The following is a 23,813-nucleotide window of genomic DNA, read 5'->3' on the forward strand; positions in this document are numbered from 1 at the left end:
GTGGTTTTCTTTATGTTTTGCTGAGCATGAAGGTCAAAGGTGCATATCTCATCTATAATTATATGCAGTAGTTTTGTTTCTGTTACTCTTTCGATGATAGTATTGTCAGTTGAGTGGATATTAAATTGGTCATGACTGAGGGTGGTATTTTTGGGGAGAAAGATTATGAGCTTGTTTTTTTGGGTTAGAAAAAGTTGGGCATTTGTGAGCCATGATTCAATAGCTGTGAAAGATTTTTGTGTATTGTTGAGTAGTTTTGGGAAAATGCGAGCAGTGCAGATTATGATGGAATCAGTGGCATACTGGATTTGTTTTCCTGATGAAGAGGAAGTATGCGACTTATTGGTGAATATGGTAAATAGTAGGGGTCCTAAGATAGACCCATGGGGGACACCTGTAGGGTTATGAAGAAAGGGTGAGAGTTGGTTAGACAGTTTAACCTCTTGTTTTCATTAGCTAGCTTTGAAACCATTGTACTGTGGTGGGGGAGCAGCCAAGGCTGGAGAGTGTACCAATGAGCATGGGGTGTGAGACCTTGTTGACGACTTTAGAGAGGTCAAGGAACACCGAGGATACTAGGTATCCTTCATCTCTGGCCCTATTTATGGTGTCTGTAAAGGACAATAGGGCTGAATATGTGCTATGTCAGGGCCTGAAGCTGTGCTGGGTTTGGGTTAGCAGGTTGTTTTGTCGTAGTTATTTCACTAACTCTTGGTGAATACACCTTTTCAGAATTTTAGATACAGGAAACAATATAGATATGGGACAAAAGTTGGATATTTCAGTGAAGTTGCCTCTTTTATGTAGTGGTGTTATATTGGATAGTTTCCATATGGTAGGAACTGTGGATTAAGAGAGAGCTATATTTATGAGGATGTTAAGTGGATAAGCAATTGAGTCAGCAGTGAATTTTAGGTATTGTCGTAGCATATTATCTGCAGATGTGGAATAGGATTTTAATGTGAGCAGTAACTTTTTTATTGTTGATGTGGCTATAGGCTGAAAGGAGAAAGAGATCTGGTTCCTTTTGTATTGGTTCAGTGTGGCATTATCAGTATGGTCAGAGGTATATGGTGAGGGGTTATTGGTGTCAGGATTTGAGGTTAGGTGGGGGGGTCTTGTCTTAGTGTTTGTAGATAGTAGGTCAGCTATGGATTTTATGAAGTGTTTATTACATTCTTCAGCTATCAGAGATGGTGGGTCTTTGGGTAAGGGTGAATGCTCTTTGTACTTGGATTGAAAAGGTTTGATATAGAGTTCCAAATTGTTTGGGGTTGCATTTCTGTTCTTGCTGAAGGTGTGAGTAGTATGATTTTTTGCCATTATCTACTAGTTTGTTTACACTATTGCTGAGTGTATTACAGGAGTGAAGGTTTTGTGAAGTTTCATTTTGTTTCCATGTGTTCCAGGCTCAGTCTCTTTGTTTCATCAGGCTAATACATTCTTTGGTTATCCATGGGGGTGTACTTTGTTTTACCCTTTTTGTCTGTATGGGGACTAGAGTATCAAGTATTTCAAGGAAGGTAGTACTGAATTATTGGACAGTATTGTTAATGGGTAGTAGTTTTAGGGGTGTCCAGTTTATTTTATGTTGTAGATCATTAAATATTTCAGCAATAACCAATGACATGGTGTGGTATATTGAAGATTTACCCATGGTTGGTGTGGTTTAATCACGAGAGCGAAGCCCGAGTGATTAAACAAAAGCAACCGTGGGTAAATTTTCAATATACCACAACCACGGAGTTGGTTATTGCTATTATACAATGACATTATTTAAGAAAAAAAAAACTTACTTTTCTTAAATAATGTCTTTGTATAACGGCGGATTACTGTTCATCCACTGGTTGTGTTATACTTCTTCGTTTTGATGTACTGTGCATGCGTATGGGACTTGCGTTCCCACACATACCCAGTACATCAATGCTTTGTAATGGAAGCAACGGAGAAAAGGAAGTCTCTGTTGCTCCGTTTTCTCTTTTTTTTTTTTAATTGTAAAAAAAAAGGTTTTGGGGCACTTTATATCAAAGGAAAAAGTCCAGGCGACCTTTTTCCGTTGCTATATTGTGGAATTTACAATGGGCATGCTGGTTGGGCTGGGCCAATCAGCATGCACATTTTCAAATATTAATAAGGACTCGTATAATTGTTGACTAAAAATAGCAGTGTTTCAAACTGATTTTACTGACTGCATTTTTGGATGGTCGGTACTGGCTCTGTTTGCATATGTGGAAAGATGGTTACTTAGTGAGACTGGGAGTGTGCCTGAAGAGGAGAAGTTTGTTGACTGAGATTCTATAATCCAATCTAGGGTGCATTAGTAAGTGAAGTTTTTGTTATATTGTGTTGGGTCGGTGATTAATTGTGTGAAGCTATACGGTAGAGTCCGTTGTGATAGTTTACCAATTGATGTTCATATCACCTAGGATGATTGTTTCATGTTTGATATTTTGTGATGCCCAAGAAAGTATTTCTTCTAGGATAGGTATGTTGTTTCTGGTTTGAATGCAGACCACAATGATATATATTTTTTGAGTCATTGAGGGTAAGGAGGCTATTAAAGTCTCAGTGTTGGAAAAGGTTGGTGTACTATTAGAGTGGGAGTAATGCTGAGAGATGATGGCTATAGAAGAGCTATCCCTCCACTTTTCTTTTTTGGTCTATCTACTCTATATAGGGCATAGTTGTGAGGTGTAATTTCAGTATCTTTTATGTTGGTTTGTAGCCACGTCTCTGTTAGGGCCAGTGTATCTGGTTTGTTTAGTTCTGTCCAGGCATACAGATGGGTTATTTTGTTACATATACTTCTTAGGTTTAATGTAATAAAGTTTAGGTTTCTGAAGTTGTTTCTTTTGATGGGTTTTGTGTTACTTCCTTGATTTGGGTATATGGTCTTATTATTAGCAGTTGTTTTTGGTCCTGGGCTTGGGTTTACATCCTCACTCTGTAGTAGGATGGAGATTAGATATGTGTATGTAGAATCATCTTTTGTTCTGAGGACTGGGGTTAAGAGACTAAGACAAAGCTTAAGGATGTAGTATTTGCTGTTCTAGGCCTAGAGATTTATTGGAAGAAGTAATGCAATAGCTGAGGAGAGATGGTGGAGTAGTAGTTTTTTATAAAACGTAGGTTGGTGGTGGAGGTTACAGATGTATAAGTGTGTGTGGCTGTTTTGTTGGACAAAGTTGTAGTGTAGCTTAGGATTACTATCAATGAGGTAAGACAGGAAAAAGTATCATGTTGGGTGAAGCATAATGTCTGTCATGTGTACAGAAAGAATTTATTAAGTGTGCTGAAAACTAATAGGGTTTAAATTATTATTAGTTTTTTCAGTGGGTGGTAAAATATTTAATGGTGGTAGCTGAAAGTAATTAGTGTGAATGGTCAATTTAATTGTTATAGGTTATATAGGTTCATAGGATGATACTAGGCTATTGGCCTGGAGGCCCTAATAAGCCTAGCCAGGAATTAAGCCCATGTTCCCTCAAAGTCAGCATCTTTTTCTCCAGTCCAGCAGGGACACATGTGGGATCCCAGGGGTGTATTTTCTGTTTCCCATCCAGTCATCTAGACTCTTCTTATAGAGGGCTAGAGAGGTACTCTGCTTGTCATGGAGATGGAGACTATTCCACAGATGGGGAGTCTTTGAGACAAAAATCTATCCCGCCATCAAGTTCTAGTAATATTACAGACCAGGTTAAGGCCTTGCGTGCGGGTTGCAGGAGTGGAGTTTGACTTATGGATATGCAGCAACTCCATCAAGGCTGGTTCTGAGATGGTCTTTTATGCCAGACACAGGTGACCTCTGATAAGTCTGTGTGAGACTGAGTAGAGGGACAGGGCCTTTATCCTATCTGCATAGGATAGGTGTTTGAGAACTTGGATTTTCCTACTCAGGAACCTCTGTGGTCTCTCTAGCTGCTGCATCTGCTTGGCAAGGGACATGCAGAAGGGGGCATTGTACTTCATAATGAGTCTGATAAGGGAGAAGTACAGGGATTTTATGACCTCCTTGTTCCTGGATGAAATACCCTTATTTATATGGTGAGCCATGTAAAAAGCCTTTTATACAATGGAGGTAACCTGGTGGTCAAAAGTCAGGTTGCTATCAACCTGGGTGCCAAAGTCCCTCACAACTCATTGCATGTTTAGAACATTGTTATTAATGTGATAATCAGTGGGGATGCCATTTTCCCCATAGGGGATCATGAAGGATTTAGTGGCATTCAGTGTGAGGCCATGTTTCTGGCATCAGTCATTAGTTTGGGTAAGGCCCTCTTGGAGGATGTTCATATCACTAGGGGAATTTAAAACAGCATCCAGCTTGCAGTCATCTGCAAAGTTAGTCAGCCACAGACCACTAGCTTTGGCTTGCACCTTAGAAATGTATATCCCAAACAGTAGAGGCCCCAAGACCGATCCTTGGGGAACACCGCTTGTTAAGGGTCTACTACTTGAGGTGGCTTCCCCTATTTTGACTGTGTGGGTTTTATCAGTGAGCCAGTTAGCTACCCTTCTGGTAACATACAGGTTGATGCCTAGCTGGGAGAGTTTATCTATTATGTCTGAGTGGGAATAGTGTCAAAGGCTTTGGCTAGGTCAAGGTAGGCAGTGTGCACTGTCTTCCCCTTGTCCATGGCTTTGGTGACTGTTTTGAAGAAGTCAACCAAGTTCAACAGGCATGACCTCCCTTTGACAAAACCAGACTGTGTGGGGTCAAGTGAGTTTGTATTTTATTGGTTGGTGTTAATTAGGGGTTGAGTTATTGTGTGTATGACTCTAAGGGAAGTGGGGCTGGGTGGGTGGAAATGGGGGTTGAGTAGAAGAGTGGGATGAGCCTGAGGGCAGCGAGGGTGAATGGAGTAGGTTGGACCGAGATCTATTTCACTGTAGTTCAGAAAAAAAAAAAACAATCATTAAGTTATGACAAACCAGTACGCATTTTATAACTTCCTTAAAAAAGTTTCACAACTGAACCATAGAACAAGCTATTTAACTAAACAGGAAGCTAAAACTTGTTTTACTTAGAATACAGGACTGAATAACAGAAAGATGTACTAAATCTGAAACTGCAGCTGTTTCCAGTGACTAACTGCTGGCGACTAAATAAGAGTAACTGCAGTTGAAGGGCAATGCATTGGCTAAGAGTCAAAGAAAAACTAATGAAAGAATTGCAGTTTAAAACTACTGCAAATAGAGTGTTAAAATAACTGCATCTGGAAGGGACTACTGGAGAAGGGTCGTAAAGTATGGAGAGGGGTGGAGATAATCAAGTGTCCCAGTGACGTGTAACAACTGAAAATGGGTCACACAACTATTAAGGAAGAAACATCAAGCAAAAGTTCAACATACACTAAGTGTTAAATAATTTTAACCATAGCTGTTGTTGCTGACTAGTTGAACACACAGAACATCTTTCCAGACCCTGGGGTGATTGCAGGGATGAGTATTTAACTGGCTAATGACCTATGAAGCTAGGATAAAAACAGGCTGATTAGCTAAGTATGAGATTTAAAAAAAAATCATACAGTATAATAATAGTGAGTAGGGAAGTGGAAGAGCAATAGGAAAAACAGAACAAGTGATATAACGTGAAGACGTGGAGCAGAAATATTATAAAGATTTAAAAAGATGAAGGAAAGTAGGTTACAGAGTGAAGAAGGAGCTAAAGTGTACAGAAGCAAGTACAATAAAGTTGTGGTGCTTAGAAAACAAAAAAACTCTTGGTCACAAAACATAATTAAGCACTCAACAGTACTGATCAATATGCAATAGACAGCAGTTAAAAAAATACAGATTAGTTGTTGTTGTGTCTTTCGGCTTATCCCGGTTAGGGGTCGCCACAGTGGAACTCCGGTCCACTAATGTTTGGTAATGGATTTTTACATGCCGAGTTACCAGCCCTGATGCAAAACCTTCAATGAAGGTATGCCCATTCACGCATGCCTCCACACAGAAGATGCTGTAGCTGAGAATCGAATGGGACAACGTCTTGCTGTGAGGTGACAACACTACCGCAGCACCACTACCGTGGCTAGAAAATAATACAGATTAGTACATTGTGGAAAATAGTGAGATAAGTAAGCTTACACAGTTGGATATAAAACTTGATTATACAATGACTCCCTATTAATATTCAAAAATGTGCACGTTGATTGGCCAGCACAACCAGTGTGCCCGTTGTAAATCCCACAATATACCAACCGAAAAAGGTCCAGTCGCCAAGACTTTTTTCTTTGGTATAAAGTGCCCCAAAACCTTTTTTTTTACAACTGAAAAAAAGAGAGAGAAAACAAAGCAACAGAGACTTTCTTTTCTCCGTTGCTTCTGTTTCAAACCATTGATGCACTGGGTATGTGTGTGAACGCAAGTCCCATACGCACGAGCAGTACATCAAAACGATGAAGCAGTATGCCACAACTGGTGGAAAAACAGTAATCTGCCATTATACAAAGTCATTATTTAAGAAAAGTAAGTATGTTTTTTCTTAAATAATGTCATTGTATAATAGCAATAACCGACTCCGTGATTGTGGTATATTGAAGATTTACCTACGGTTGCCTTTATTTAATCACTCGGGCTTCAGCCTCGTGATTAAACCACACCAACCATGGGTAAATCTTCAATATACCACACCACATCATCGGATATTACTTAAATATAGACTCAGTCATAGTAAATATTATGCAACTAAGTTGTATGGTATTCTTGGAGTATGAACTATTCAACAAAACTCTAAAAATGTATTACAAATCAAAAAAAGCATATGTTGGATGGCAGAGCTCAAATAACTACAAATATATGGTCTATCCAAGGAAATTACAGTTTGCTAAGTAAGCAGCAATATTTCCCTTAATCAATGGTTACACATCACCAGTACACTTACAGATATCTACAAAACACATAGGCTAAAAAAGATGGTGTGGAACTCTAGAAAGGAAATTTGAAAGTACACAGCAGTGTGGGAGATGGATAGTGCAATAAAGCCTATTGGTTATTGCAGCTGGACCCAGTACATGGCAGTTCAAAAAAACAGTCATTGTTGTTGTTGTGTCTTTCGGCTTATCCCAGTTAGGGGTCACCACAGTGGAACTCTGGTCCGCTAATGTTTGGTAGTGGATTTTTACGTGCCGAGTTACCAGCCCTGATGCACAACCTTCAATGAAGGCATGCCCATTCACGCATGCCTCCACACAGAAGACGCTCTAGCTGAGATTCGAACAGGACAACGTCTTTCTGTAAGTTATCAAAAAGCAATATGCATTTCATAACTTCCTTAAAAATTTTCACAATTGAACCATAGGACAAGCTATTTAACTAAATAGAAGGCTAAAATTTGTTCCACATAGGGCACAGGACTGAATAACAGAAAGATACACTAAATCTGAAACTGCAGCTGTTTTCAGTGACTGTAACTGCTGGTGACTAAATCAAACAAGCTGCAGCTAAAGAGCAATTGGGTTGGCTAAGAGTCTAAGAAAAAGTAATGAAAGAGTTGACATTTAAAACTACTGCAAATAGAGTGCTAAAATAACTGCATCTGCAAGGGAGAACTGGAGAAGGGAGAGAGGGAATACGGACAGGAGTTGAGATAATCTAGCATCCCGGTGGTATGTAACAATTGAAAATGGGTCACACAACTATTAAGGAAGAAACAACAAGCAAAAGTTAAACAAGCACTAAGTGTTAAATAGTTTGAACCGTAGCTGTTGTCGCTGACTTGTTGAACACACAGAGCATCTTCCCAGACCCTGGGGGGATTGCAGGGCTGAGTATTTAACTGGCTGACAACCTATGAAGCTAGGATAAAAACAGGGTGATTTGCCAAGTACAAGATTTAAAAAAAATCATAAAGTATAATAATAGTGAATAGGGAAGTGGAAGAGCAGAGGGAAAAATGAAACGAGTGATATAAAGTAAAGATGCGGAGCAGAAATATATATATATATATATATATATATATATTTAAAAAGAAGAAGAAAAGTAGGTTACAAAGTGAAGAAGGAGATAGAAACAGAGTGTACAGAGGCAGGGAGGTACAATAAAATCACAATGCCTAGAAAACAAAAAAGTCTTAATCACAAAACCTAATTAGCAAAACAGGAATCCAAAAGTGCACCAAACTGCTGCAAATAATCCAAGTAATCCAACGACACCTTCTTACTTAAGTTCTTTATTCGAACAAACAAAACTGGTAGTAAGCTCAGACTTCAATAATTCTCCATTTAATTTGATGCTTAAATACATTCATAGTCACACCTTAACTTCATTAATTGATTGCTGCCCTTAACTTAAAGTGCTAGTGCATATTACAAAGAGACTACATTAATTCCTATCAATGAATCTCATGATAGTAACTTCTGAATGTAAATGAAAATAAAATTAAAATTAATAATAATAATAATGTTCTATGTTACGTGAAAGCAGTATAATACAATAGCTAAATTCATTAAACTTCTGAAATACATTTCACTAGAATATAGTTGATCTGATGGGCGCTGTTAAAAACATATTCTTAGGACATACATATTAAAAACACATATAAAAACGTACAAATTGAAATAAAATAAGGATATGTAATATATCACTACATATAATGTTATATAATATAATTCATGAAACTACAACTTTAAAAACTAAACTATTATATTGATTGCACAAAGACTCACTACTCTAAAACCAGTCGTATAAAAAATATCTCAGTGATCATAAGGTACAGAAAATGCAACAATAAAATACATTAGAATGCTGGTATACTATGATGGTATGTTCACAATATTCAATGTTATAATGCTAACTGCATCAATGTTTAAGCGACCTTGCTTTTAAAAAGGGCTTTAATGTTATTTTATCATTCAAGCCATATTTGTGTGACTGCAACCTGAGGATCCATTTGTTTTCTATTTCCTCAGTGTAGTTCTTAATGTCACCCAATCTACTATTCCTTTTTATTAGCTCTAATACCCTGAACTTGAAATTATGTGTTGTCCCATGCTCCATAATGTGTCGTGCCAAGGCATTTGTATCATTTTCCTTGTTCACAGCATATAAACCTAATTAAGCACTCAACAGTACTGATCAATATGCAATAGACAGCAGTTAAAATAATACAGATTAGTACATTGTGGAAAATAACAGTGAGATAAGTAAGCTTACACAGTTGGATATACAACTTGAATATAGCCTCAGTTATAGTAAATGTTAGGCAACTAAGTTATTCACAGACTATAAACAATTCAGCAAAACTCTAAAAATATATTACAAATCCCAAAAAAGCAAATGTTGGATGGCAGAGCTCAAATAACTACAAATAGATGGTCTATCCCAGGAAATTAAAGTTTGATAAGTAAGCAGCAATATAACCCTTCATCAATGATCACACATAACCAGTACAAAATTACAGGTATCTACAAAACACATAGGGTGGCAAAGACGGTACAGAACGCTAGAAAGAAAATTTGAAAGTATACAACAGCATGAGAGATGGATAGTGAAATACAGCCTTTTTGGTTACTGGACCTGGACCCAGTTCACATCATTCAAAAAACAATCATTAAGTTATCAAAAGCCAGTATGTATTTTATAACTTCCTATACAAGTTTCACAACTGAAACATAGAAGAAGCTATTTAACTAAATAGGAAGCTAAAACCTGATCCACATAGAGTACAGCACTGAAAAACAGAAAAATATACTAAATCTGAGACTGCAGCTGTCTTTATTGACCATAACCGCTGGTCACTAATGCAGAGTAACTGCAGTTGAAGGGCAATGGGTCAGCTAAGATTTAAATAAAAAGTAATGGAAATTGCCTTTTAAAACTATTGCAAATAGAGTATTAAAATAACTGCATCTGGAAGGAACAACTGGAGAAAGGAGAAAAAATATGAAGAGTGATGGTACTAATCTAGCATCCCAGTTATGACAATTGAAAATGGGTCACACAACTATTAAGGACCCAACACCAAGTAAAAGTTAAACATACACTTGGTCTTTCGGCTTTTCACGGTTGGGGTGGCCACAGTGGAATTCCGGTCCGCTAATGATGGCAGTGGGTTTCTACAGTGCCGAGTTGCCAGCCCAACATCCAACCTTCAAAGAAGACACTCCCATTCATGCATGCACCTACCTGCATGTCTTTAACATCACTCGACTGCGGGGAGGACATGCACACAGAAGGCCCTCCAGCCAAGAATCGAACGGGAGAACCTTTTGCTGTGAGGGGAGAATGCTAACTGCTGCATCACCACAGCCTAAGTGTTAAATAATTTGAGGCATAGCTGTTGTTTCTGACTTGTGGAACATATGGAACATCTTCCTGAACACTGGGGTGATTGCAGGGCTGACTATTTAGCTGGCTAGCAATACTAAGTGTTAAATAATTTGAGCCGTAGCTGTTGTCACTGTCTTGTTGATCACACAGAGCATCTTCCTGGACACTGGGGAGATTTAATTGGCTAACAACCGGGACTCTGGGGAGACTTAACTGGCTAACAGTGGGTATCTACAAAACACACAAAGTAGCAAAGATCTTGCAAGAAAAGAGTTCAGAAATAATGGATGTGTCTGTCATCCAGGACTCTGTGACCACATTACTGAGGGATAATATGTGCCTGACCAGATCTTTAACTGTGCTCATTTATTCTTTGCTACAGATGTTCATCTATATTAAAGAAAAATGTTTGTTTTGAGTAGGGTAATAGAATGAGGCATTAGGTGGTCTGTGGGTTTGGTTGAATATCACACTAAAGCAAAAAAAATTGTGTTATTACTACAACAATTTTTACTTGATGGTTTTACTCGTATGGAACCCATGAGATACAGTACTTTTAGGGGTTTTGAATATGAAAGGATGCTTGCTTATGTATATATCAGACACCATGTAGTCATGACAACTGAGAGGAAAGTTGCTGAGGTGAAGAAACTATGGATTTCATTAGAGTAGCGGAAGCAAACAGTGTAGACAGGGTAAGTAAGTGATGAAAGTAGAAGCAGGAAGAATGCAAATATGATAAATGTTGCCACTGTACAGATACGTAGATTGTATTATTGTACAGTAAGCAGGTAAGTACTGTATCAAAGAAAGTTAGTGTCTGATATGTTTTCCACCAGAGGTGCTGTTACAACTGTATAATACTCTTATTCATAGAAAGCTAAAGTACCTATTAACCATAGCAGCAGTTTAGATATACCAAATACGAAAGTCTTGAGAGAATAGAAAGGTATTTTATTACAATAGTATGTGGCGTTAATGCATAGGAATACAAAGATAGACAATGCCTCCACAATCCATATACACATAGCTACAGAAAATTTGAGAGAGACCTAACTGTGGTATGTATGATCTTAAGAAATGAGTTACTTTTTTCAATGCCAAGTGAGAAACCACATAAAAAAGTACCACTGAAATGACTATGCACCATTTTCAGTCTTTTTATGTAAGTATATATTCATTCATTCATTCATTCACTCAATATTTCACTCAGAAGCTCTAGGCCACATCTATAGGTGATTTATATCTGGGACAATCAGCAAAACCATTACCCTTAAATAATTCAATTAATTAAATTTTCCAAATGTAATTACATTTTTTATTGACTTTCAATTGAATTTATTAATAGGTTGTATACTCTCACTCCTCTGCAGGCATATGTTTCTCTAATAATAGCTAATTCTTAAGTTAAGTAATGAGAATGGCAGACATCGGTCTACTCCTCCTATTGAAGTGTACTTACCAATTTAAAATAGCATGTTTTGGTATCACTAAAGCATACGCTATATCCAAATAATATAACTATGGTGACAGAGTACTCTGGTTGTTTGCCAAACCCTAGAGATTTTGTGTACAAACAAAAACTAAGCATGCAGTTATGGCTAGGGATAGAAACATCACATTACTTATATGGCCACAAATGGAATTAAATCCAGACATCCATCCATTAAGACCAAATAAGAAATGTAGGTTTCTGTTCATGAGTCCTGAAAATGAAATCAAGTGACTATACATATCTCTCTCTCTCTCTCTCTCTCTATATAGATATATATATATATATATATATATATATATATATATATATATATATATATATTTATATATTATATATATGTGTGTGTGTGTGTGTTGTTTTTTTTACAAGTGATTACTTGCTGATATTACTAAACACATTTGTAATAAGCACCAAATCTTGACAATGCTAAAACAAAAGCCTGTCCTTTCAAGGAATGAATTTGTACATATATTTTGTTGCCTTTTTTACAACAAGAACTGTCACTGCCAGATGAACTGAATGCCGTGTTAATGTGTCCGATGCTGATGCTCATCAGACACCAAAAAATGTGTTGGTTGATATAAACAGCAAGACAGTGGCTATGGAAGTCAGAGTCCTCTTAAACGTGTGCAACAACTTACTTGCAGAGTCAACTAGCTCTGAAAATGGATAGCACTGAGCGTCAGGCACATACCCAGCCATTGCCGGCAGTGGGAGCCAAGGGGTCTACACCATGACGAGTAGGAGGGCTACTGTAGTGGCAGTGAAGCCCAGGGTGAGGTCCTGGGTGTAGCCACCACAGGTGTAGATCTTGGGGGTTGTAGCAAGTATTCATACAAGAACTTTGAAGGTTGAAGTAAATGGGTGGGCTCCATGTGGTCCACCTGAATAATTCAACTTGGTGGCCATGTCAGCTGCCCAGGAAGGCAGATCCCCCTCCATGGGGGTGGGGGACCATCCACAGACTCATCGGCCACTGTCAGACACACTTTTTCTGTGGCAGTGCACACTGACCATCTCCAGGTCTGCCAGGAAGGCAGCGCAGAGTGTGGCTCCCCTCCCTGGAGGGGAGTCTTACAACCTGTGGTAACAGCTCTCACCATGCCCTGGGGTCATGGGCTCCCAATCTTTCAAATTCATTTGAAGAACTATTTTTTTTTTCATGGAACTCTATGCTCTGCTTCAGCCTACAGTGAATGTGAAATTTGTTGTGCTAGTCTTTTGTAGAAAACATCAAGAAAAGGTGCTAAAATCACTTGTGAGGTATAAAGTACGCTGCCTGAAGACACTGTTGAAACTCAAGTAAAAGACCTCTTCACAGGAGAAAAATGTTATCAGATACATTAATCAGTTGTACATAGGCTTATCATAGCATCTTCATGAGATCAACAGCCATGGGTTTACCTAGATATTTTATTGAATCATAATTCTATAAGTTTGGGGATTTCTGTTTTAGAGGTTAGATGGTTTATATTTCATGGTTAATGTAGATGCCTTCATATCCAGATATATCCACAAAGGACATTATATCTTCCCATAATAATTCTAGTTGTTGTTCTAGGCCATTCAGGTAATCTAAGAAATCATTTATGTCTATATCACCTAGACACATATACTTCTCTTTCAAGAGACCTTTACTTGCTGGCCATGTTTATAAATGCAAAACAAACAAAATTGCCAGTGCAACTGAGGACATCCATGCTGAGTTCCTCCACTAATCATAAATGGTTATGACATGCTACTGGAAGTTTTGTCTTATCATCCCTGGTATAGCTCTTCTAACAATTATGTACACCCTGAGGACAACCCAAATACCTTCAATAGTAAGAACAAAAACACTGGTAACGCTCTAATAAAGGCTTTTACACATCAAAGCAGAGTATTACAAATGGTCTCTTCTGCTTATTTATATTGCCTATCATGAGTAATGTCTTAATAATATCATCAAATTCCTGCCTTTGTTCAATGAATCCTTGCAGTCACAGTACAATTCTAGATGTTAATTCTAGCATAAACGATGTATAATCTGAGTTAGAAATGAGATTGTTCAGTATGATGCTGATCACTGACATGGTTCATGTTAGGGTTTTAGAACTGCATATATCAGCTTTCATCTCCACTCTTTCTCTGAATTGCTTCATTAGCCATTTGTGCTCTCTGCAACATAACATCTCCGTCCAATCTAAATAAAAGTGCCTATAGCTGTTCTTTAGTAGCTTTATGAAAGGGTGTGGCCCAAATAGTAGTTATTTATCTGTTTGTTGTTTGTCTGTTTGTTTATAAGCATTTGCTTACCAGGATAGTTCCACTGGGCATAATGCAACTCTTCAGTAGCGGCCAGAAGAGAATAGCTCCACACAAATTATGTACATTAAGTTTACAAAGATTGCAGTAAGAATAGAGGAAAATTCTAATAAAAAACACTAACAATTATATGTTGAACATTAACAACAAAGAAATAGAGCTATTAAACTACAGAAATACCTAATTTGCATTGCACATCATGTTACAGACATAGCTGAAGGTCTTGAATATTCAACAAGAGAAAAGCCAGTAAGATCTATATCAGCAATCAATAGCAAATACATAGAGCTAGTATAGTACAGGGTACATTATTAACACTGGCTACTAGGTTTAGAATTATGTGCAGTATTCATAGATGAGCGACCTGACTGCCATATCTGAGGTAAGACAGAGATGCAAGGAGTCATGTGTAAGGTACAGAAGAATGATGCTAAGATAATGCAGGAATGGTGAGCTGTAAGACAGAAGAAGAGATTACGATGTGCAATAGATTGTCATTAAATAGATGCAGGGGTACCAAGGTGAAAGAAGAGAATTGTGAAGTACATTTGGTGAGGTAAGTGGAAGAGAAAGTTTAATGGAGGGGATGAATAAAAAGGTATTGGATGTGTGGCTAGAAATATTTTTAGGTAAAGATCAGGTAGCTGGAAGAGGGTAGATAAGGTATGCCAATAGAAAATTAATTTGTGTGGATGGATATGTGTGCATTTGGAGGATGAAGTTGACTGGGCATTCAGGAATTGAGGTACTACCCAGGTGAATGGCATGAACATGAATGTTTCCATCAGATGTCATTTAAGTCCTTCAGATGAGATGTTGAACTGAAGTCCCATCTGCTTGAGTTGATGGTGGCCTAGGTGGATGAATGGCACCTATTGCAAAGAGCAGGAAAAGTTTCACAATATCCTGTTCAATTTTTTCCTAGTTGGAGAAACATCATCCTGGGTCTCCCTGGAAAGAGGCTACTAGCCTAATAGGATGAACCCAGTCAACAAAGGATAAATATGTAGATGCATCCATAAATAAACAAAATAATTAACCACAGCAAAGGGTGTTCCACTGGCAAAGAAACTAAAAACTCCAACACAAACCAGTGGAAGTGTGGATAGGTCTCATTAAGTAGTGAATAATATAATGAACAAGTGTCTCTGCACAAAATCCCAGCTGAGGTCCTGATTGAAAAAAAATGGATGAACCTGAAGTAAAATGTTACTTTAATGAAAATAGAATGAAAACAGATGATTAAGCGTTTTCATTCCACTCGGGGTCTTCATCAGAATATTATGGCATAACTTCTACTTACTTTTATAACACCATTTTCTCCTCAATTAATGAAACCAGTAAATTAAATTAAAATCAAATATAAGTGTTGGTAAAATAAAAAATGCAACATATCCCATTTTTAGCTGAAAAGATTCTTCTTTTATGATAAATATGGTTACAACCAATTATCTAAATATCTGCAACTACTAAAATGATTCAATACAAAATTTTAGCTTCATATAGTCATTAGTCATAAAACTTTAAATGCTAACCCAGTCAACAAAGGATATTCTATGCCTCTCAGAAACCTGGCTAAAATCAGGCACTAAGGACTCTGAGATAATACCCCAAGGCTATAACATACATAGACAAGACCGAGCAAAACGTAAGGGTGGTGGAGTAGCAATCCTTTTTAAAAATCAACTTAACATCACTACTCTACCAACATGTCCAAACCAGGATAGCAAAATAGAAGCCATCACAACTAAACTCCAACTAAATGCTAAAAAAGCCCTTTATATCATATGCATGTATCTACCTCCAGGCAACAATATTCCAATATTAGAAGACTTTCTTAGTTGGGTTTCCACCACCTACCCACAGGAAACGATAATCCTAGGCGACTTTAACATAGACTGGAGTACTATTAATGCTGAAAACCCATCCTCTCATATTAATCTACACGGTTTCTCCCAAACTATCACCTCTACTACTAGAATCAATAAGCACAGTAAAAGAGAGAGCATATTAGACTGGATACTCACAAACAATATTAACAAAATATATAAAGTAGGCACCTTGCCAGATGATATCAGTGATCACTCCCTAACTTATATTTCTAGAGAAAAGTCAGATTGTGTAAACACCCCTAATATCCGACAAATCTACCAAGCATTTTAATATAGACCTTTTTCTAGCTGAACTCAGCATCTGTAACTGGAATTCCTTAAAAACACTTCCTCTTGAGGATGCAGTTTTATTCTTTAATACTACTTCATTATCCATTCTTGATAGACATGCTCCAGAGAGATCCATTAGAATGAAGTCAAAAACTGCCCCATGGCTCTCCAAAGACACTAAAAAACTCATCCTCGCCAGAAATAAAGTTTGGACCAAATGGAGATGCCACAGAAATAGCCCAGATTTTCTTCACTTCCGCCAGCTTAGAAATCAGGCTAAAAAAGCTATAATCTCAGACAAGAAAAAATACTACTGTGAACTTCAGCAAACCCATCTTAATAACTCCAGACAATTTTGGTTATCTGTGAATAGACTCCTCTCCCCAGGTACTGCCAAAACTCCCTCCCCACTAAATGCCAACCCAGACACTCCTCTCCTAACTGCAAATACTTTTAACTCTTTTTTTTCCGATACTATTCAATCCCTAGCTAGACAAATGAATACCAGCAACTACTACCCCCCAAACAACCCAGCTAGCTCTTCTTACAACTTCTCTCTAAAACCTACATCTACTTCCTACATCTATAGACTCATTCACAAACTGAAACCTTGTACTCCTTCAGCTGATAAGCTCCCCTCACTTTTCCTCCAAAAAGCAGCCAAAGAAATTGCATACCCTATATCCAAACTCATAAACAGAACTATCCAAGAGGGATACATCCCAGATATCTGGAAAGTCTCTCATATTATACCACTACATAAAGGAGGCAACTCTACTGAATACTCCAACTATAGACCAATTGCTCTCCTTTCACCCTTAGCAAAAATTATTGGAGAAATGCATTCACCAGCAACTAGTACAATATCTGTCTCTTCACAACATTATAGCACCCTGTCAGCATGGCTTTAGACCTCATCACAGCACCACCACTGCCCTTATTTCTTTTATTGATACTATCAACAAAAATCACAACAATAATCTTCTCTCTTCTGCTCTTTTCATTGATCTCTCAAAAGCATTCGACATGGTCAATCACTCTCTCTTAACTAACATTCTTGAATCTCTCTCGCTTGATAACCTAGCTATTAAATGGTTTAGATCATATCTTAGCAACAGGCAGCAAGCAGTCATATGGGAAAACCATATCTCTTCTCTTTTGCCAATTTCCATCGGAGTTCCTCAGGGCTCCATTCTTGGTCCTCTTCTCTTCTCTCTCTTCATCAATGATCTTCACTCTGCTATCCCACAAGCAACATGCATTCAATATGCAGACGATTCGACCCTTATTTGTTCTGCTCCTTCCACCACAGAACTGATCTCACTTACCCAAAACATATTTAATACTGTTGAAACATGGTTCTCAAAGCGGTTCCTCTTACTTAATGCCAAAAAAACTAAACTTCTCCTTTTCACCCCCACCTCTCGCACCACCCCATTACATTTCTCCATCTCCTCTAACACTAACACTATTATCTCACCTGACTCTACAACAAAACTGCTAGGTATAACTATCGACAATAATCTCTCCTTCGATCAACACATTAATTACACTATCAAATTAGTTAACAGAAAAATAGGATCCCTATATAGAATTAAACCTTTTCTAACCCCAGCAACTAGAACCAAAATAGCCCAATCCCATCTCTTATCTTCACTACTATATGCCTCCTCTATTTATACCAATCTTAAAAAAAGCAATCTTGCTAAATTAACAACCTGCTACAACAATATTCACTGGTAACCCCTTCAGAACCCACCATTGTCTAAACTTAAAACTTCTAGGCTGGCTTGAATTCCAAAACTACTTGCTTATCCCTCAACTCTCTACTGCTCATAGTATACTTCATCAACCTGACAACACACCAATTCTTTCTCAACTAATGATCCCTATAACAATCTCAACTCCACTCCTCTTCTCATAAACTAATGGCCAAAGCAATTAAGTCAAACAACTTCGCTGGTGACTGTCTTTTCACTAATACAGTAGGTAGAAACTGGAATCTTCTTCCTAGTGACATAACTCTGACTACATCTTTGCCTCTTTTCAAACAGAAAATTAAACTGTACTTCCAAAACCACTGGCTCTGTTCCTGCAGTACACCTGACTAATTTATCTTATTTATTACTCTCTTACTCCTCTACTCCTTTCCAACTCCTGTTTCTGATTCTACCACTATTAGAACTATAAGTATTATACTTTCTCTGTAAAATTGTTGGAATTGAAGAATAGTACCTTTCTTTTTTTTTATTATTTTGAGAAAACTTGTTACATTACTGTTGAATATCTCTCTTGCAGTGTTTTAATCCTTAAGATGTATTTTTTTTTTAGCAATATATTTCTTATGTAATGTACTACTAGAAAGTGGAGCTTTTCTCCTCAGGCCTCTGCTGAAAATGGACTTGCTATCCAGCCAGACTAGCCCGGTCAACAAATGTAAAATAAAATAACAGTTTTAACATTGTTCCCTAAAAACATGAAAATTCAACAATGTTATGAAAATTAGATGTAAGAAGATAAAAAAGAAGTGTAATTAAGTTCCGTAATTTATTCCAAAAATCATAATTTCATAGCCTTAAGTTTAAGTGCAGGTTGCAAAATAATGCTATCGTTTAAACCAGGTGGAGTTGCTGCATTGAGCCTAAGTTGCCACATTACTTCTCTGTATTCTAAAAAATTCTTTCAGTAACATGCCCAGGATCTTTCTCAACTATTTCCAAAATACCAAACAGAAATCTATTGTACCTACTACAACTTTCCATGTGTCTAGCAAGAACATCATTAACATTTCTTTTTACTAATCAAATAATTATGTTCATATATTCTTTTTCTTAATGCCCTTTCAGTTTTACCTATGTAGAGTCCATCACACCCTAAACACTTTACCAGATACATGATACTATTTGTTCCACAGTTATCTTTCATGAAATTAATAATGGAATTTAAGCAATTATTTAAAATAATAATGTCTTATTCATTAATCCAAGGACAGTGCTTACAGGTACTGTACTTGTGTGTTCCTTTTTTAACATTTTCATCCCTCTTTGCACTGGCTCCTCCAATATTTTTTAATAATCTGGAGTTGATTATATACAATTTTAACTACCTCACTGATGCCCCCTCAAAAATTTCTAATTGGCTTTTATTATATTCTTAATATCCCCTGATAACTAACCTGATATTAGTAAAAATAATGTTAATACTCTTGCTAGACACGTGGAAAGTTATAGTAAGCACAATCAATTTTTGTTTAATATTTTGGAAATAGTAGAGAAAGATCACGGGGGGGGGTCACTGGGAGAATTTTTTAGAATATAGAAAAGTAATGTGGCAACTTAGGCTAAATGCAGCAACTCCACCTGGCTTAAACGATAGCATTATTTTGCAACCTGCACTTAAGCTATGCAAAAATCCAGCTGAGGTCCTGATTGAAAAAAAATGGCCAAACTTGAAGTAAGATGTTGCTTTAATGAAAATAGAAAACAAAGAAATTATTAAGTGCTTTCGTACCACTCGGGGGACTTCATAAGAATACTATGACATAACTTCTACTTACATTTATAACACCATTTTTCCCTCACTTAATCAAAATCAGTTAATTAAATTAAAATCAAAATAAGTGTTCATAAGAAAAAAAAACATGCAACATATCCCATTTTTAGCTGAAAGATCCTTGCCTTATAATAAATATGCTGACAAGCAACTATCTAAATAACTGAAACTATATTATTTTATTTATTTTACATTTGTTGACCGGGAAAGTCTGACTGGATACATGTCCATTTTCAACAGAGGTCCGGGGAGAAAAGCTCCAAAGGTAGTTACAAGAATAAGCATAAGAAAAAATATACATTTAAAGTTTACAAGCTCAGTAGAGACATTTGAGTTATACAGTCAAAGACTTGAGATATAGCACACTTAATAAAAACACATTACATAGTATAAATACACAGGTATTACCAAAACTTTAGTCAGGTTTAGAGAGACTTGCCTGCGCTAACACTGGTTTGTGTTGCAAACTAAATACATACATACATACATACATACATACATACATAGATAAAGTTGCTGCTTAAAGATTAAGAGATTATGGGTTTATTATAGGGTGAGTACAATGAAATTGCTCATTTTGAATTTGTAGAAGGAGTAGTGTGAGTCACCTGCAGAGTTACTAGATTTTATAACTAATACCAGGTATTAGTCTGTGAAGTGAAAAGTTCTTTTGGAAGAGTAGGGATGAATTATGTTGCCATTCCTTGGGCATCTATCTTATTTGTAAATTAGTTCTGTGTAGTTGCTAATTGAAAGTCAGGGTATGTTGCAGTTGAGTCATTTGAAGCTGGTTTAGAGCCAAGTATTGCGTTGTACTCTACACAGAGTGTTAACAGCTAATTTTGCTCCTTTATTGTAATATTGTTTGAGAAGGTGGGATTCGGTATCTTGCAGTTTTATGAAAATAAAGTATCACGCTAACGGGTTGAGAGTGAGTTGTGTCAATTGTATTAGGTTCACAGGTTCATAGGTGTTTACTAGGTTAACAACCACAATGACTTTTTTAAAGCCTAGCCATGCATCCCAAATCTCTGACAAGTTCTGGTGCCCTTGATATGTATAATCAGGGGCTGGGGAGCTGAAACATTTACATCCAGGGGCCTGGGAGATGAACAATTTACAGGCTGCCTGTGTCTATTATAGATATATGTGAATTGGGTTAGGGAGGAACTCTGCTTCATATACAGGGTGGGGCCTGTTCCAAAGAGGGGGTAGTCTCTGGCATACATACCTATCTCTCCAAAATGTCCCATTTATATCACAGGCAAGGTTTCCAGTCTTTATAATGGGTAATTCTGGTGCTGTTTGTTTTGCAGAAATGCAGGAGGACCATCAGAGTTGGGTCTGACAATGTCTTGTATGCCAGGCATAGATCTCACCTCAACAGCCTGCAGGAGACAGAATACAGGCATACAGCCTTGAGACAGTCTGTATAGGACATGTTACTTAACACCCTGTATTTTTTTAGTCAGAAACCTCTGTGGACGTACCAGTTGTTGGATATGCCTGGTTAGGTACATAGCAAAGGGAGCATTGTAGTCAGCAATAGGTATGATATATGCCAAATACAGTGGAACCATGACTAGATTACGGTCTGTGTTTGCCCCCAAGTCCCTGACTACTAGGTCAACTCTTAGGGGCGTGTTGTCCATATGATAATTACCAGGGGCAGATGACTTCCCAAAGGATACTATTATGTATTTCTTGACATTTAGATTCAGTCCATGGCTCTGGCACCAGTTGTTTGTCTCTACCAGCCATTCCTGGGGAACATTTGTGTCAGTAGGCTATCCAATGACAGCTCCTAATTTGCTACCATCTGCAAATGTATTCAGCCAAAGACCAGTGACATTGGTCTTGACTTCAGAGAAGTAAATGCCAAAAATGAGTGGGCCCAGGACTGATGCCTGAGGGACTCCACTTGTGACTGGCATCTTTGTAGGTGTGTATTCCTCAATTCTTACTTCCTGTCTGTGACCCAACTGGCTATCCACTGGATTACATAAGAGTTTGTGCCTAACCTCTTAAGTTTGTCAAAAATGCCCAAGTGGGAGATTGTGTCAAATGCCTTGGACAGGTTAAGGTAGGCAGTGTGAATAATTTTGTCCTTATACGTTACTTTGGTGACCTTCTCAAAGAAGTCCACCAGGATGAGTAGGCATGACGTGCCCTTGATGAAACCAGATTGGGTTGGGTCCAGTGTCTGGAGGTTTATTGTGTCATTAGTGATCATTTCCATGACAATTCTTTCCATGGCTTTGCATACAGGACTGGTGAGACTTATAGGTCTGTAATTTTCAGATACTGTATATGGCCCACCTTCATACCTCTCACCTTTCTCAGATTTTCACAGAATGTCCAGATTTATACCTCATATTTTTGGTCTATTCCTTATAAAATGTGTGGTTTACTGACAAATCAGTGAGGAGTGAATTCAATAAATAATGACATTCATTGGAGTTTCAGACTTCATATTCATCAAAAAATGCATGCTAACAAATCCTGTTATTCTAACAACTTTCAAATTTGTAAGAGTAATATTTCAAACCTGTCCCTCTTTTTCATCCTTTGTCCCTTTTTATGTTTGGATCTGTCCAGATTTCTAGTGCTAAGAGGTTGAGAGTTATGCCCGCCTTTATGCAGAGGGATGAATGTTTTTTTTCTCCATTCATGAAGCATGAGGCCTGTTTTGAGACTACAGTTAACTAGCAATTCCAGAGGGCCTGGTAGATCATGTTTCCTGCTACTTAGAAGGCATCCTAGGATATTGTCGGAGCACATTGATGCAGTCTTCTTGGCCTTAGAAGGAGCATTAAAAACCTGTTCCCTAGTGATAGCAAGGGGAGTTATATTTGAGGGCATTTCCTGAGGGGAGCTTAATGGGGAGAGAGGGATAAAGTTGGAGCTGAATTTGTCATCCAGTAGATTTGCTTTATCTTCTGGCTCAGTATAGGTGGCTCTATTTACAATATAATAATAATTGTGTATTGCCTTTGAGGTTGTGGACATAGCTAAAGAATGCCTCTGTGGATGGCCTTGGCATGAGAAGCCAAATTTACCTCAAACTTGGTATCGGTAGACTATATTTGTCCTCTAAGTTTTTTGTTTAATTTCATGAGAGTGCTTTTATCTTGTTGGATGCTGCACCTCTACTATTTGACATGATTTTCTTCTTTCTTTTATACAGCCTATTGATTTTGTGATTCCATCAGGGAGGCTTGTTTTTTGAGTTAGTTTCATAGCGTAATCTGCAAGGTAAGGCTTTATTCTATACACAGTACAAAGTTTTCGATTTTCTTAAATGCCTATTTTAGCTGAAAGTCAGATATCATATTTTCATCAGTTATGATCCCTAGTAGTTTTGCATTACTTACCTGTTCAAATTAGGTAAAGCTCGAACAGGTTATGTTGAAGAGATTCTTCTGGTGAAATAATTGATTTGAGTGAATGTGACCAGTTTAGATTGTTTGTGGGTTTAAAGAAACTGAGTAAAATTTTCAACAGATAGTAGGGATTTTTTAATTATTTGTTGTGCTTTTTCCAGATTCTTAACACAGTAGATTAGGGTTGAGTCATTTGCATACTGCATGATACAGGTTTACTTGCAGAGTGGAGGTTTTTTATAAATATATTGAAAAGGACTGGTCCAGAATTTATGCTTGAGGGGACACCCACTTCTACAGTTGGAATGGAGGTGATGTCTGTCTTCCAATTCATGGCTTACCTGCCAGTGAGATTGCTGTTAAATATGGAGAGAGCTGGTGGCTGTAGCCCTACTGAAGAGTGATGATTTGCAGTAATTTGTGAGAGTCCATATTGGAAGCATCTGATTGGGCTAAAATACTGCAGATACAAGATTACTACTCTCTATGCACCACAGAGACCTAGTTGCATCTCTGTGTAAAGAAAAAGTAAATGTTGAATAATACTGAGGGTTATGATGGGATCTCTGATCTTAACCACATTATTGTGTTTAAGAGGGAAGTTCAAGAGGTGAATTTTGACATCCATGTCAAAAACACAGAGTG

This window comes from Protopterus annectens, chromosome 2.part0, assembly GCF_019279795.1.
Source record: "Protopterus annectens isolate FY-2018-M chromosome 2.part0, PAN1.0, whole genome shotgun sequence".
In the NCBI taxonomy this organism is placed as follows: domain Eukaryota; kingdom Metazoa; phylum Chordata; order Ceratodontiformes; family Protopteridae; genus Protopterus; species Protopterus annectens.